The 7,955-nt window shown below is 45.6% G+C and overlaps 1 long non-coding RNA gene across 1 annotated transcript; it reads left to right on the top strand.

Moving 5' to 3' along the window:
• The first annotated feature begins 1,181 nt into the window (after window positions 1-1,181).
• On the top strand, window positions 1,182-4,443 carry LOC113407697. Its single transcript, XR_003370057.2, has 3 exons — window positions 1,182-1,219; window positions 3,110-3,429; window positions 4,351-4,443. It is a non-coding gene; the product is annotated as an uncharacterized LOC113407697 (long non-coding RNA).
• Window positions 4,444-7,955: the final 3,512 nt, after the last annotated feature.

The following is a 7,955-nucleotide window of genomic DNA, read 5'->3' as shown; positions in this document are numbered from 1 at the left end:
TTAGTATTTTTTTAAAATTTTCATGAGTTTTGAACGTTTTCAAGCATTCAACACTCATGAGACAGGCCCTCCAAAATAATGAGATCAGCTTCAAAATAATGAGATTTAAAACAATGAATTGTATTATTATTATTAATTTATTTCTCTTGGGGTAATGCATAGGAGCCCCTGTCACGGACCAGTGTGCTAGGTGTGGTGGAAACATAACAGAAAGACAGTGCACACCCAAAAGGGCTTGCAAGCTAATGATACTTTCATGCGTGATTTTTTTTTCCTTCTGTTTTTTGAGCCTTTAGAGTTTGCTCGGGTCACATTTACAAGCTTTTCTTGCAAAAGCTGGCAATACTCCAGTACAGTAGGAGTGACTGAAATTGGCCAAGTTGGAAGGCTTTTTAGAGGCCTGTTTGGCAATGTTCCCTCTAATTTTTTACATCCATGTGTGGAATGAATGTTATGTGCACCAATATGGAAGTGATGTGTGGTGGGGTGGGGCTGAGGGGTTTGGAGTGTGGGAGGGGGCTCAGGGATGGGGCAGAGGGTTGAGGTGCAGGGGGTGAGGGCTCTGGCAGGGGGTGAGGGCTCTGGAGTGAGGCTGTTTGCTTGGAGTGAGTTTCTGGGTCTCAGACCAGTTCCTACTGGGGCCAGCATCTGCTTTACAAAATCACCATCATGCTAGGCACAAATTAACCCACCCCTGGTTGATATGCTCAGCAGAAAGGCCGAAGGCTGAATGGGCAACAGAGGCTGAATTCTCTAGGGGGTGGTTCCCACTAAAAATGAGGCACATTGGTGGGATTGTGTGTGTGTATGCACTCCAGTTTCTGCTGCCTGTGTTCTGTGGCTGCGGAAGGAATTCAGTCTCCAAGACCCTCAGTTCATCACCTCTTACCGGCGCTGGATCAGTGACAGCATAGTCTCTGCCTCTTCTCCAGTTTGTACCTCCACAGGTCAGGTTCTTGCCAGCAGTGTCTTCACCACATTGATTTCCTGAGGGAAATGAGACAGCTGGCTGTTATGGTCCCAGGTACAGGCAATAGCAGCACTGCGACAGCTTTAGTGACAAAATTCCCGGAGGATTTTGGGGGGTTGTAATCTTGTTGTTGTTGTTTTGTTTTGTGGTAGCACCCAACAGCCCTAGTCATAGACCAGGATCTCCTTGTGCCAGGTGCTGTACAAATACAGAACAAAAGGATTGTCCTTCCCCTGAAGATCTTACAGTGTAAGTAGTCCTGGCTCCCTCTAGTAGTTGTTTAAATACATGCAACATGCTCACAGTTAAAGGAATTCTTTTTTAATGGAGGCCTGTGTTTTTGGGGCTGACGGTTCAGTGTTTGGTCTCTTTTGTCTGTATGTGGCCAAGGTGTGTGAGTTTTTTTTAATGGTTTTCCTTCTGCATGTGTAGTTATGTGTGTCTGTACATAAGAAACGTAGGTGTATTTAAAAAATTTAAGTGTGCAGTTGTGTACCTCTGGGCGTTGTGAACTGCAGTGCTGATGAAGGAGCCAGACTGGCAGCCCTGGAGATTCAAGTCCCATCGTTATGCACAAAACAGACACAGTATGGGCAACATGAATGCCAGCTTTGTCCACACTGTCCCCCAGGGCTCTGCTCTGGAGGGGCCCTCTCTAGGAGTGAGGGGGGAGTTCACTCCTTAGGCTCATCACTGAGATTGCTAACAAGGGGGCCATTTGGTGCCAGCAATGTGGGTTGTTTTGTGATGTGGGGCCCAATTCAGCCCAGATGCAACCAGATGCATTGGAGTCAATGGGAGATAAGCCTGCTTACACCAGAACCATATGAGGCCCCTCATCTCTCTGTATGCTTTGTAAACTCCTTATCTACAATGGACAGACAGGTGCACAGTATTAGCTGTAATAGATCAAACCTCTGAACCCTCCTTCTGTGTAATACAAGCCACAGACTGATAGCAGGAGAGAGGAAGAGGTGCCAGTTCTGTTTCCAGACCTCTCCCATTCCGAATAAAGCAGAACTACATGGACATCAATAATCCCAGCTGAGGGTTTGTTGCCAGCTCTGATCCTGCCAGAACAAGAGAGGGCAGCACAGGCCTGTGTAACTAACAAATGAGGTTGGGTGTCTTCATAACCTAATGTGAACAAACCTCCTTGGGAAACGTTTTTGTGAGTGAATTTTTTAAAAGGCGCTGAAAAGCATCGGCAATCTAGACAACAGCATGGTGGTGGTGCATGAAACCTGCTAGGGACAGAAAGTAACTGTCCAGTCTGGTTTCCCTTGCAAGTTAAAACTTAATGAATTTCCATTTATTTAGCAGGATTTTGCAGTGGGCTAAAGAAATTCCATAAGCTCTGAGTTAGGTAAGGCCCGGCCCTATAACATCAGACTGCAGTATTGCCATCCCCAAGTGTTCGAAAAATTATTATATTGTCTTAAAAAAGAAATTAAAAAATACATTCTGTGTTCGTCTCATTTGCTTTCTGGTTTTTGAGTTTTTATGGTGCATACAGATCACGTTTTCCAGCTTTTCTCTTCAACCATGAGGGCCAGAAACTTTTGTTTTTGTTTTTAAATGAAAGCTGAGATTCTCATATATTCACAAGACTCCAGGAATTGGGACTTTAATAAAAGCTGCATATAGTGCAAGATGATAAAATCATGATTGTTTGCAGGACTGGTACTGTCGAGAATATGGCCTCCTATTTAGTAATTTTTTAAAATTTAATGATGTAAATTTAGTGCTTAAGAATGGTGCTGTTTTGATAGCCGTGGGGTATGATGTCCTCTAAGAACATAAGAACGGCCATACTGGGTTAGACCAAAGGTACATATAGCCCAGTGTCATGTCTTCTGACAGTGGCCAATGCCACGTGCTTCATAGGGAATGAACAGAACAGGTAATCATCGAGTGGTCCATCCCCTGTTGTCCACTCCCAGCTGCTGGCAACAGAACAGATACAGCACGGAGAGCAAAAGGCAAGCTTCCCCCACACTGTTCTCCTTGATTATCTCAGCTGGAGAAACCACCATCCCTGGAAGTTAAAAGGAAGTTAATCTTAATAATAATATTTAGTTATAATCTAGTGCTTTTCATCCATAAATCTCCAAGGTCTTTACAATGCTCATTTTACAGATGGAGAACCCTAGCACAGAGAAGTAAAGTAATTTGCCCAGCATCATCAATCAGTGAGTCAGGGGCAGAACTGGGAACAGATGTTCTGATTCCTGGTGTTATGATCTGCTGAACCACACTGCCTCTTCAAGACCTGCTCAATTTGGTGGCTCTGCTGAGACGGCTACTCAAGGAGTTGCGGGGGTCGTGCCTGCAGACGGGCAGTGCACGGAGACCCCCTTCCCCCCAGGAGCCGCTGCCGAACATGGCGGCTGCTTCCAGTGGCATGGGGCCAGGGCAGACAGGGAGCCTGCCTTAGCCCTGCTGCATCACTGCCTGAGGTAAGCGGCACCCAACTGGAGCCCACACCCCAACCACCCGGCCCAGCCCTGAGCCCCCTCCCACACCCCAACCCCAGCCCCAGTCCCCTCCCAGAGCCAGCACCTCGCACCCCCTCCTGCACCCCAATCTCCTGCCCCAGCCCCAAGCCCCCTCCTGCACCCAAACTCCCTCTCAGAGCCTGCACCCTGAACCCCCTCCTGTACCCCAACTCCCTGCCTCAGGCTCAGCCCGGAGCCCACACCCTGCACCCCAAGCCACTGCCCAAGCCCTGAGCCCCCTCCCAGAACCAGCATCCTGAACCCCCTCCTGCATTCAAACTCCCTCCCAGAGCCCACACTCTGAACCCCCTCCTGCATCCCAACTCCCTGCCCCAGGCTCAGCCTGGAGCCCCTCCCATACTCCGAACCCCTCGGCCCCAGCCCAGAGCCCGCAGCACCCCAACCCCCTGTCCCAGCCTGGTGAAAGTGAGTGAGGGTAGGGGAGAGCGAGCAACTGGAGGGGGGGGGGATGGAGTGAGTGGGATGAGGCCTCAGAGAAGGGGTGGGGCGGGGGCGAGGCAAGGGTGTTTGGGTTTGTGTGATTACTGTTGTTTTTACATTTTCTTTGAGGTAGATCCTGGGTTGCACTTATATTCAAAAAGTGATCTTGTGCTTAAAAAGGTTGGAGTCCACTGGTTTTGATGATAGTTTTTGTAACCTGGACACTTTTCCACTGGGAACTGGACTGAAACCCATCAAAGTCAATTTACACAGCCCACCAAATTACCGATCGTTATTACATCAGCTCACTGATTATTACAGTATGACATTCTGCAAACACTTTAAAAATGTCAGTGATTTACTCTTTGTTGTAATTAGATAAAGTGGTTCCAGTATCTTTAAGATTCTTTTGTATTTTTCCTTCCCAATTGGATACAACAGAGCATGCCTTCTCCTGGGATAAGCCACAAAGGGTAGACTGGAATCCGTGAAAGCACAAACAGAAGTCCAGATCCCGTGATCACATTGACCAGGCAAGAGGTAAGAGTTTTACTGGCCATTCTTCTTCTGATGTGACTGCTATGCATAGAACGAAACTTTGCAATGGAATGAAAACAGTTGTGCCAGAAGAACATTATTACCTTGAGAAGTGATTTGTTTCCCCTTTGCCAAAGATGTGTGGCTTGACAAGGAAGCAGCAGCTCATAATAGAAACAAGTGGGGAATTCTCTATTATTAGACTATTGTGTGTTGGGGTTTGGAGTGGGAGCTAGTCAACAACTGGAACATCTGCATAACTAGTCAGTGTTGGTGGGACACTGGGGACCTCTTACTAATCTTTAAGGGCCTCATCCTGCAAACTGTGAGAACTTTCAGCGGGCTTTGAGGGAACCCATCGAAAGCATCTCACAGGATTCAGGGTATCCCTAGTAGACATCCAATCATTTCCAGTTCTTCTTGTTAAACAGATGCACCTTCAAGAAGCTTGACTGGATGAAAGATCTAGGGCATGATCCTGTGAGCTGCTGAGTTCCTCGACTCCCATTGACTTCAGTAGGAGTGGAGGAGTGCGCAGCCCCTCCCCTGAGGAGGTCCTGAGTGATCTCTGCTTTTAAAATGAATGGGTTTGTGGGTGAGAATCTGGCCTGGGGATGGTTAATTTTAATTTACTAGTTTTAGCTCTGCATTTGAAACTGACCCAAATAGTTTCTTATCTGTGATACTGGCAGTTCTTGAGTCAGAGCCTTTCCCATTATTGATCTCTCAGAGGGGCCTTCCCTTAAGCTGGTGGAGTTAGATTAGGGATGGATTTGGACAGGGATGCTTTAAAAAAATTTTGCAGATGCATGGAGCAAAAGCCGGAGGCTTCTGACATACTGAAAGTAATTTATAAATTCAACGAGGAAACTATATGATGAAAATAGGTTCTCTATTATAACATAAAATGATGTCTTAAATTTTGATAGAAAACACTCTTTTTATGATGAAGATAATGTACCTTGATGGGACTAATAAATCTGAGAATTCTTCCCCCACGTGATGTTTTCAAATTAATATAGAAGCGTGGCTTTTTTTTTTTTTTTTTTTTAACAACTTTAATTCCTATCTCAGCTTCACAGCAGGTAAAAAAATTTCCTGCCCGACTTTCAGCCCCCAGCTCCTAATGGCATATTTAAAAGAAGTTGTTGCAAAACTGCATTACAGATACAGACGTATTGGCCGGTTTTATTATCCACACCCCATTTATTGGGATTCAATATTTTACAATGGTGGAGACATGATAATTTCTCAGACACAGATCTGCCCCTTTGGTAAACAGCATATATTGCTGCAGACTGCATCTATAATATATATATGTGTGGGGAGGAGGGATAGCTCAGTGGTTTGAGCATTGGCCTGCTCAACCCAGGGTTGTGAGTTCAATCCTTGAGGGGGCCAATTAGGGTTCTGGGGCAAAATCAGTACTTGGTCCTGCTAGTGAAGGCAGGGGGCTGGACTCAATGACCTTTCAGGGTCCCTTCCAGTTCTATGAGATAGGTATAATCTCCATAGTAGGGGTTTGTGCTGCAATCCAATATGTTCGCATTTCACCAACCTTGTGGGTTTGTAAGATTCCTTAAAAGATTAAGGTTTAAATGGGCTACAGAGACTGTACTCTTCCCTTCCCCATCAAGGGGTCCTTCCAGATGAGGGTTGAGGCCCATTGGCAGGGTATATAGGGGGTTGTTGTGCACCTCCACTGCCCCTTGTTGTACCTGATCTGTAGATAAAAGGATTTCGGTTCCCAAAGCTGTCAAGCTATCACTATCCACCAGCACTCGCCTTTCCTGTTTTTGCATTCTTTGTCCCATGTCATTACTTGACCCCTGTTCTTTTGTAGCTTTTGCCTTCCTTATTTTTTTGTTTGGAGTGGGGTGTATTTCTGTTCCTTTTGGATGGAACTCCTTTGGTATCTCAACCCATCCCTACAGGGATCAAATAGGCCATCTCCTTTCACCAGCCCTGAATTCACAAAATTCAAACTTATATTTACTACCAAGAAAATAGAGTTTGACATCCTGTCTCCACTCGCCCAGTTGAAAGGTTACACACCCTCAAATATCTTATAAAAATAAAATGAGAGAGAATTTCAGGAGTTGTTAATAATTCCCCAGCTGGCGTTATGTCTCATATGTTTACATCCTACACAAACGTCCCGTGGAACAGACTCAAACCCAGTGGCTAGATTTCATTTGAAGCAGATGTTGGGGCTCTAACCAAGGTGTTTGTATCTTACATGCTGTATGTTGTGGGACTCATGGAAACAATCCACTGGGCGACTGTGCAAGTGGATATCTTCTTTAGGGTTTAAAAAAATAAATAGGCTCCAGATGGCATCAACCATTTAAACTATCTTGATGTGTAACTTGAAAGGGGATTAAGTTAATTTTTTTGGTCTTCCAAATGCTTCAGATTTGGCTGGAAACAGAAGCCATGGGTTGATGTCAGTCGTGACTGAACTGGATGATTCAGTTTGAAAGGAAACAAAATCGAATTCACCTTTCACAGTGTGTTGTGTTAAGTGGATGTAGCACTGGGGAAAGGTGGTGGCTTGACAGCGCTGCCTCTTTTTAATCTCTAGAATGGAAATATCTCAGGCCACAGTGGTACAGGCTTCCCCATCTCTGCCACATTAGAGAGGTTGATTCTCTGCTGCATTGTGCTCTATGAATGCAGCTGCATCTGGCAGAATCAGGGGCCTGATTCTCCAAGATGTGCTCCTGTGTGGTTATTTACACCTGTGCAAAGTGGGTGTAAAATACCGTCAAACCAGACTTCTCCATTCTCTTACCCCAATAGTAATATTTTTCACCCACTTTGCACAAGGGTAAATGACTGCACAGGGTGCCAGGCAATGGATATACAGGTTCCGTGGGCTTGATCCTACAATCTTTCCTTTGAGTGCTATATGTTCAGACAGGTAATCTCATTAATGAGACTGCTTGCGTAGTGCTACTTAGCATGAGAAAGAGTTGTAGAATCAGCCCCAGGAACATATCTGCCCACATTAGAGTGCTCTGTCCTAGCTATGGACACAGGGACCTATTACTGAGCGAAGGAATATTAGCCAGGATGCTAGGGTGTTTGATAGATGCCCTGGGCACTATTAAATTCCATCTGCAGCAGCCTCTAGAGATGGCCAGAAAGGACCTTGCTATAACAGCTCAATCTTAGGATGGCATCTGTAAGGGCTAGTCTGTACTGTGAAATGTTACCATGTTTGAACATGGCTGCGGATAGCTGAGTTAGCTGACAGAATGCTGACCACGACTTTGTGGTTAGTGTACATGGAACAAACCATGTTCAGCAGCTAACTTAATTCTTCACAGCACTAAAATAATTTAATGTAGCCCCACACTGCCAGTGCAGTGTTGTTCCAGGTACATTACTGCGATGTCTGCCTTGGGCTGAAGTCATGCTCAGAGTAAGGCTTAGAGAGGAGGAATGGTTTAGTGATTAGGACATTAGCCTAGGTAAGGTGCTTAGGTTCTCTGTGCCTCAGCTCC

This window comes from Terrapene carolina, unplaced genomic scaffold (genome assembly GCF_002925995.2).
Source record: "Terrapene carolina triunguis isolate 2854851 unplaced genomic scaffold, T_m_triunguis-2.0 Scaffold236, whole genome shotgun sequence".
Lineage (NCBI taxonomy): Eukaryota > Metazoa > Chordata > Testudines > Emydidae > Terrapene > Terrapene triunguis.
This window is presented reverse-complemented; position numbering and strand designations above follow the sequence as displayed.